The following is an 8,519-nucleotide window of genomic DNA, read 5'->3' on the forward strand; positions in this document are numbered from 1 at the left end:
CACGTGTTGACTTTATAAACAATAAATCAAAACTAACAAACCAGCTGAATCATTCAACGAAATCTGCTAAGGTTGTCTTCTTAAGGGTATTTAGTTTCCTGTAATTACTAAGAATTGCAACTATTTTATTGTATTGTAACAAGAATTATACTTGGCAACCCTGCCGACCGTGTGACGTAGGTTCTCCCGACGGTTGACAGCTGAGATGGCGGAGACTGCTTCAAGAGTGCCTGATTGTACTACAAGCCATTGAACTATTAGTTTTAATAATGTAGTTTGTTTCTATTTCTTTCGGTGATTATACCGCTCACAGTAAAGTTTGTGCTTATTATTATTCAACCCCGATGTGCAAGGTGCTTCCCATTATTTACAGCTGAAGTTCGAGTACGAGCAAAACCCCTATAATATATCCTAACTCTCACACCCTAAACCCTCATCCCCTTATATTGGCGCCCAACGTGGGGCTAGGAATTATAGACATTGTTTCGTAAGTGTTAAAGTGCTTTTTAATACCAGAATTTCGCTGTAAGTAGTATTTTAAAATCAATAACCCTACTTTTTCATATCGTGGCGTGGCATCTATTTTGCGCCGATTTTCATGTTTCACCGGTATATGTATATCGATTTTGCATGCACGATCTGAGTACGGGGAATCGATTTCGTATTTCGATTATTCGAATTGATGTTCGCTTACTTGTCGTTCTTCGCGGTGTTGCCTATGTCTAACACTGTTTCGTAGCTCTTCAAACTTTTTCAACATTTTGTTGCCAAATTTAAAATTTTACCGATATTTGCTCGGATTTTAAATTAAAATATAATTATATAACTTTTTTCAATAAAATAACTTTATTGCATATAATTATATAACTTTTCAATAAAATAACTTTATTGCATATAATTATATAACTTCAATAAAATAACTTTATTGCATATGATTATATACCTTTTTCAATAAAATAACTTTATTGCATGTAATTATATTATGATTTCTCAATAAAATAACTTTTATTGCATATACATATAACTATTTAACTTTTTCAATAAAATCACTTTTATTGCCTGTGTATGTTGCATATTTAGTAATATTTGGTTATCTGCTATACTTTGTAAAATGTCAAAAGGTAATTCAAAAAATCCTACAGCAGGGGAATGTTCTGCTCCCGCTATGGTAACAATGTCACAAGATCAATTTAATTCATTACTTTCGGTATTTGCTAATTCTAACAAACAAGTATCTGAAGATATTCTGGTACAAATCAGAGACCTTAATAGAACTCCTACACATACGTCAGGAGGAAACTTCGTTAAATGTACTGCTCGCTTTGATGGTACTGTTAACGCTGATGTTGAAGCTTTTCTCGACAATGTGATCACTTTTAAGGACTGTTCCCAAATAAGTGATGAAAATGCTCTTCGTGGTTTATCCATGCTTCTTAATGCTAGTGCTGCTACATGGTGGCAAGGTGTCAAAAATACCATTCTCACATGGGAAGACGCTGTACAAGCCTTGAGAGATGCCTATTCGAGAAAACTTCCTCCTCATTTAATATTTCGAGAATTATTCTCGCGTGAACAAAATTCTAAGGAACCTACCGAACTGTTTGTTTCTCGTATTCGAGCTTTGCTCGCACAATTACCTTATACCCTAACCGAAGAGGTTCAGTTGGATATGGTTTATGGCTTAATGGCACGTAAAATACGAAAAAGGTTACCAAGGAATAAATTTCGAGACTTTAAGGAACTTTTAAGGGAATCTCGGGAAATCGAAGCATCCTTAAAGGAAGGTTTAGTTGCTACCGACTCTGATCGTCGACAAAAACCTCAATCGAATGAAGAAAAGGATTCTGTCAAACCAAAATCCAGACCGAAGTGTACATTTTGTAAAAATTTTGGCCATACTCAGCCGGAATGCAGAAAATTTAAGCAATCTAATTCTAATGATTCAGTTAGCACCTCTGTATCTCCTAGTCGTCCAAATACGAATCCTAGCACTTCAAATATACCTTCTCAACGTTCTTCCAGTGTAGTTTGTTACGGTTGCAATACTCCTGGTTATGTTCGCACAAATTGTCCTAACTGTAAAATTTCTGTAAATCCTATTACCACAGAAGCAGCTTATTCTGTAGAGCTTCTATTAGCAGAAACTAACAATTTGAATAATCGTCCCCTCTTACCAATAAATGTCTTAGGTTTGAGTGGTTGCGCATATGTTGATACTGGAGCTAAATGTACTATAGCTGGAATTAGACTATACAATCATTTTTTAAACAAAGGTCTACACTATATTTCCAAGGAAATGAGTTTAGTGCTTGCTGACGGTATAAGCCGCACGGTAACAGCTCATATTTTTGAGTGTTTGGTTCTCCTATTAGATAGATCCATACCTACTACTTTTGTGGCATTTCCTGAACACACATCAGCTAAAACTCTTCTTGGCATAGACTTCTTAAAAAATGCTGATATTATTATTAATATCTCTCAAATGAAATTCTCATTTGCTGATTCTCCTGATATTCAACATAAACTATTACGGGAACCTAACTCCTGCAATGCTTCAATTAATCTTCTTGAACTTACTCTACGACAGGACGAAGCTTCACAGTTAAATACTTCTGAGCGTAGTACTTTACAGTGCTTGATAAATCAGTACGGTGATGTTTTTATGGAACATAATGAACCTACACCATTTGCTGAGCATTGTATTAATTTAACCAGTGATATTCCAATCGCTGTGCCCCCTTATAGGACAACACCTCAGAAAGCAGAGATACTCAAAAATGAAATCCATCATTTATTGGAAATGGAAATCATTGATGAAAGCGACTCAGCTTATGCTGCACCAACTGTACTCGTTCCTAAAAAAGACGGTACCTTTCGCATGTGCGTTGATTACAGACGCCTCAACGAAATAACTGTACCAGATAGATATCCTCTACCGAGGATGGACGATCTGTTGCATGCCACCACACAGACACTATTTATGACAACACTAGATCTGAAAAGCGGCTACCATCAAATAAGTGTTCGTCCATCAGATCGAGATAAAACTTCTTTTATTACCCCTTTTGGTATTTTTAGATTTAATCGTATGCCTTTTGGTCTACGAAACGCGCCTGCTACTTTTCAAAGGCTTATTGACCGTTTTCGTAGCGGATTACCAGGTATTACTATTTTGGCATATTTAGATGATATTATTATTTTATCTAGCTCATTTGAAAATCATATCAATGATCTAGCTAGTGTGTTTCAAAGATTACAAGTATTCAAACTGTGTGTAAATAGAGCAAAATGTACTTTTGTGCGCTCTTCAGTAAAGTATTTAGGGCACCTTCTTACGCCCAATGGGATCGCTCCTGATCCAGGTAAGATATCAGCAATTGCTGAAATGCCTATTCCACGCAATGCTAAACATGTTTTGTCATTTTTGCAAACTTGTAGTTGGTTTCGACGTTTTGTGCCAAACTTCGCAGGTATATCCAAACCTCTTTCGGATCTAACTAAGAAGAATGTAGCATTTGTTTGGGGACCGGCACAAAACCAGGCCTATGAAACTCTTAAGAGATTGCTTACGCAAGCTCCCATTCTGCAGCAAGCAACTTTTACAGATACTTTTGTAATTAAAACAGACGCAAGTTCATATGCACTTGGCGCATGTCTCCTCCAGGGGGAGGAAGAAAATGAAAAGACAATCCAAAGAATTGCTCTTCGTTATTACTGGCCTACCATTAGGCGAGATGTTGTAAAGCATATAAAGAAATGCATCGACTGCCAAAGGTATAAACCTTTGAATCTAAAACCAGCAGGTCTAATTCAAACACCTGTGTTGGCACAACGCTTTGAATGCGTTGCAATTGATTTAGTGGGTCCACTACCTGTGACTGAAAAGGGAAACCGATGGATTTTTGCCGTGGAAGATACTTCCACGAAATGGATAGAAATATTCCCGTTAAAACAAGCTACTGCGGAGGAGTGCACAAAAGTACTAATAAGTGAAATTTGTTTACGATACGGCACCCCTCGTAGAATAATAAGTGACAACGGACCCCAATTCGTTAGTAAAATAATGCAGCAGTTTACATACTGCCTAGGTATTCAGCAATCACTCATTCCTGTTTATCACCCTGCCTCAAATCCGGAGGAACGTAAAAATCGAGATCTTAAAATTCAGATTTCCATTTTAGTTCAAAGGGACCATACTAAATGGGATGAAGTGCTACCCAGTATACGTTTTTCTATGAATACCGTACCAAATTTAGCTACCGGTTATTCCCCGGCCTATTTGAACTTTGCGCGTGAGCTACGTACGCCCACAGATGTGCATAAAGACTTACGAGCTATTGTCGCGAGTGAAACGGTTATTCCCGAGATAACACCTTACTTGCGCAGGCATACTGACATTTTATTAAGTGCGCGAGAAAATAATGAGTTACGCCAAGACTCTTCGAAAGTGTATGCAGATAAACATTTTCGCGAAACCGTTGTGTTTAACAAGGGACAGAAAGTTCTAGTAAAGACTCACATCCTTAGTAAAAGTGATGCAGGACTGTCTTCTAAATTTGCGCCGCGTCGCGATGGCCCATACCTTATCCTTAACCAACTTTCTCCCACCTCGTACGAGTTAGCAACTCTAACGCACCCAGATGTATCGATCGGAAAATACCACGTGTCTGCTCTCCATCCTTTTGTGGAAGATGATTCCGATTCGCCTGTAACTCCTCTACATGAGTTACGTAGTAGAGGTCGACCTTCCACAACATTGCAGAAAGATGTCGCAGCCAAAAGCAGAGGGGCTATCCCTAAACGACATCCTAAGACAACGCAGCAATCTACAGGTTCTGGTGTACCTGTAACCACAACCAGCGACTCCAGTAGTACCTCGTTGCCTACGCAGATTGATTGTTCCATACAGAGACCCAGACGTTCCAAGCGCCCTCCTAAGCGCTATCAAGATGCTCATGTATGATGCCGAGGTCTGTTCCAAGCCCTCGCTAATAACCAGTTATTCCGTTTTGTATCAGCCATACTCTACGTCTGATCCAAAGGGGGAGGATGTAACAAGAATTATACTTGGCAACCCTGCCGACCGTGTGACGTAGGTTCTCCCGACGGTTGACAGCTGAGATGGCGGAGACTGCTTCAAGAGTGCCTGATTGTACTCCAAGCCATTGAACTATTAGTTTTAATAATGTAGTTTGTTTCTATTTCTTTCGGTGATTATACCGCTCACAGTAAAGTTTGTGCTTATTATTATTCAACCCCGATGTGCAAGGTGCTTCCCATTATTTACAGCTGAAGTTCGAGTACGAGCAAAACCCCTATAATATATCCTAACTCTCACACCCTAAACCCTCATCCCCTTATAGTATGTCAAAATAGCTGTTGTACTTAAATGAGTACAGTGGGCGCTAATATGAGTTAAAGAGTTATATTTGATTCAATTAATCCAAAATAGTATTAATTTTACGTAGTTATTGGACAAAATCGTTTGTACACAGAATACACTAATTATCAAATAGAGAATATCTTTTAGTGTATTTTAAATTTTGTTCCGTTAAAAATAAAGAAAACATTTTTTTAAACATATTTATTGAACATAGAGTAAGATTCATCTGTGTTACAACTCCAATACGAAGCAGCAATATGATACAAAATTATAATCACAATAATACATATATATTTCCATAAATACTCTAAATTCTAGATTTTTCTACACATTTTTTAGAACAAATATAACGGCAGTTGATGCAACGCCTATACGTGCCTTCCAGCACTTATATCTTACTGATTAAACAATCCCCTTGAGTGTAATCAAAATTACATAAAATATAAACAAAGTTCAGCTCCCAGACCGAACCATGGCCGTTGAGAGAAATCCTGTCTACGTAAAGTTTAGGTGTGTGTACGACCGACGACAGAGTTTGCCATCGGTCATGGTTCGCTCCGGGAGCTGTAATTGTATGAACGTAGGCTACATAAATTGTGACAAAATAATTTTTTTGTAGAGTAGGTTTGGTAAATATGGATTAATCTGGGTAGTATGGAATATTTATAACTACCATCAAGGCGCTTGTATACATGGGTCTTCCCACAAGATCAACCAGGAAACGTAATACTAAATCAAATTGATTACATAATGGTGAACAAGAGAATCCGTAATGGATACCTATCAGTTAAAAGTTGAGTCAGATGAAATGGAAAAAGAAATATCACAAAAAAGATGGCAAAGCTTCATCTAAACCTGACAATGAACAATTGCGATATTTCAGAATATTGGAATCTCTCTCTCTCTCTCTCCCTCTCTTCAGTCCTGAGCCCCCGGAAAGGGCTCATTGTATCCCGGAAGGGGCAAAAATATGTGGTCATTTCTTTTAACTCATGCAGGTCTTTCGCGTATTCCTGTAATTTGGTCAATCCATCTTATGTTGGGGATTAGTAAAGATTTTTTCCACCTACCTCTCCGAAAGTGTACTTTTCCTGACCTGATTGTAGGGAGCAAAGTCGTACTTTTCCTGCCTAGGGAGTAAAAGTACTTTTCCTCCCTAGGGAGGAAAAGTAAAAGTGACGTCACGGTATGTCATTAATGAAATAACTTATTGATGCCCTATACAATATTCTATTATCTATTACGTAAGTATCTATACATTTTAACGTTTATTTGTAGAACACCCTGTATTGTGCAGAATGGTAAAAAACAGTTAAATTATTATTTTGGTTTAACATAAATAATGTGACGTATATTTGACAGTTGACAGTTCTACTGTACCTACTTGTTAGTTTTAGTTCTCTCTCTGATTAATTTTGTTAGTTAGTTACATAAATAAATTCTTTAAAAATGAATGTGTGTGTACTTTGTACGCACGTAAGAAGTTATACTTCTATTATCATGATTTCAACGAAATTAATATACTTAACGTGTTATTTGTATTTTATTTAAATATTAAACTAACTTTCTTTACCTACCACTTTAAAAAAAATTATTAAAACGATACCCAAAATATAAAAAAAAAAGAATATGAACTGTCCGGGATTTGAACCCGGGACCTCTTAATCTCCGGTCACACGCTCTACCACTGAGCTATACGCTCTGAGCTTCGCTGGTGTCGCTCCTAGCGGTTACTAATTCAACTTTCACCGGTAATTTTTAAATTTATTATTTAATTGTTATCGCTTACATAATATTTTCAACGCTAAAAAGTAATTAAATTGTAATAGATTTTTTAAGATTTTGCTAATCATTTTGACGTTCTATTGATGAAATATTAATTTCTTACTTCGGATACTTTCACAATTATCATGTAGATGGCGCCAAGAATAATTTATAATTACATATTACAGAACATAAAAAAACGCAAATTCAGTATTTAAAACGTAAGTATATTTAAGGTAAAAATATATACCACAGCTTTGACCAACTAATATTTTTTATAATTAATGTTTTTAATTTTAATTTAAAATTAATCACTTTGACATTTATGTCAAATTTCCGGTAAACGTTTACAGACTTGTCACTACGGGCGCTCACGAATTTATAAATATCCCCTCTACGTACGAGCTCACAGCGTATATACCTTTTGCTTTGACAGGTTACAAGATTTCTCATACTTACTGACAAATTTAATAGACCAAGTTAAATATACAATAATACTTTAAATATACTTACTATTATTATAAAATATCTTATTCCCGAGAAAGACAAATCCAAAGACACAAAAATTATAATAAATAATACATTTACTAAGAACACTAATATATCCTTTTATTTGATATAATATGACTTATTTGCTCTGACAGCGCTGATACATACATATCTTGAAAGATTAACAACGAAATACATACTGTCTGTGTGCGCATGCGCCCGGCATTATAAAATTTCACTCTCGATCGTAAAGAAGTATAACTTCAAAAATGAAAAAATTACTTATTATTTGAGGAAGGTGGAAAAATCATATGTATAATAATATGGGAGTAAAGTGCCTTTTCCTCCCTTGAATGATTACTGGCCTCCGCTACGCGTCGGACAGTAAACTTCATTCTCGGGAGGAAAAGTAGCACTTTCCTCCCTTGTTACACAAATAGCTATTATAGTACGTTTATATTTGTTATAAATGTTACTAAAATACCAAATTAGGGGCTCAGTGCAACAGTGGCCTAACCCCAAAAACGAAGTTTTGAGATAAAGGCAATATATGCTTTCGTATTTCCATTATGCTTATGGGATGGCGCTACAAATTATCTAGCGCCATTTAGCCAAATATAGAGGTACGTTGTGCAGACCCTTGTTAATCGCATTTAGTGTTGCTGTTTTTATTGAGACATATAATAATCTAAAAATGCTCAATTTGTGGCTTAGGCCACTGTTACTCTGAGCGCCTCAAATTAATGAATGAATATCACAGAAAACACATATGGGAAGTAATAGAAATGCAGCCTAGTATTTTAAACAGGAGAAATACTAAAGTATTCGCTAGATAGGAAGAACCAAGGCGAACATATTTCTAGGACCAGACTTTCAGATCCGA

The sequence above is a fragment of the Diabrotica virgifera genome, chromosome 1, assembly GCF_917563875.1.
Source record: "Diabrotica virgifera virgifera chromosome 1, PGI_DIABVI_V3a".
NCBI lineage: Eukaryota > Metazoa > Arthropoda > Insecta > Coleoptera > Chrysomelidae > Diabrotica > Diabrotica virgifera.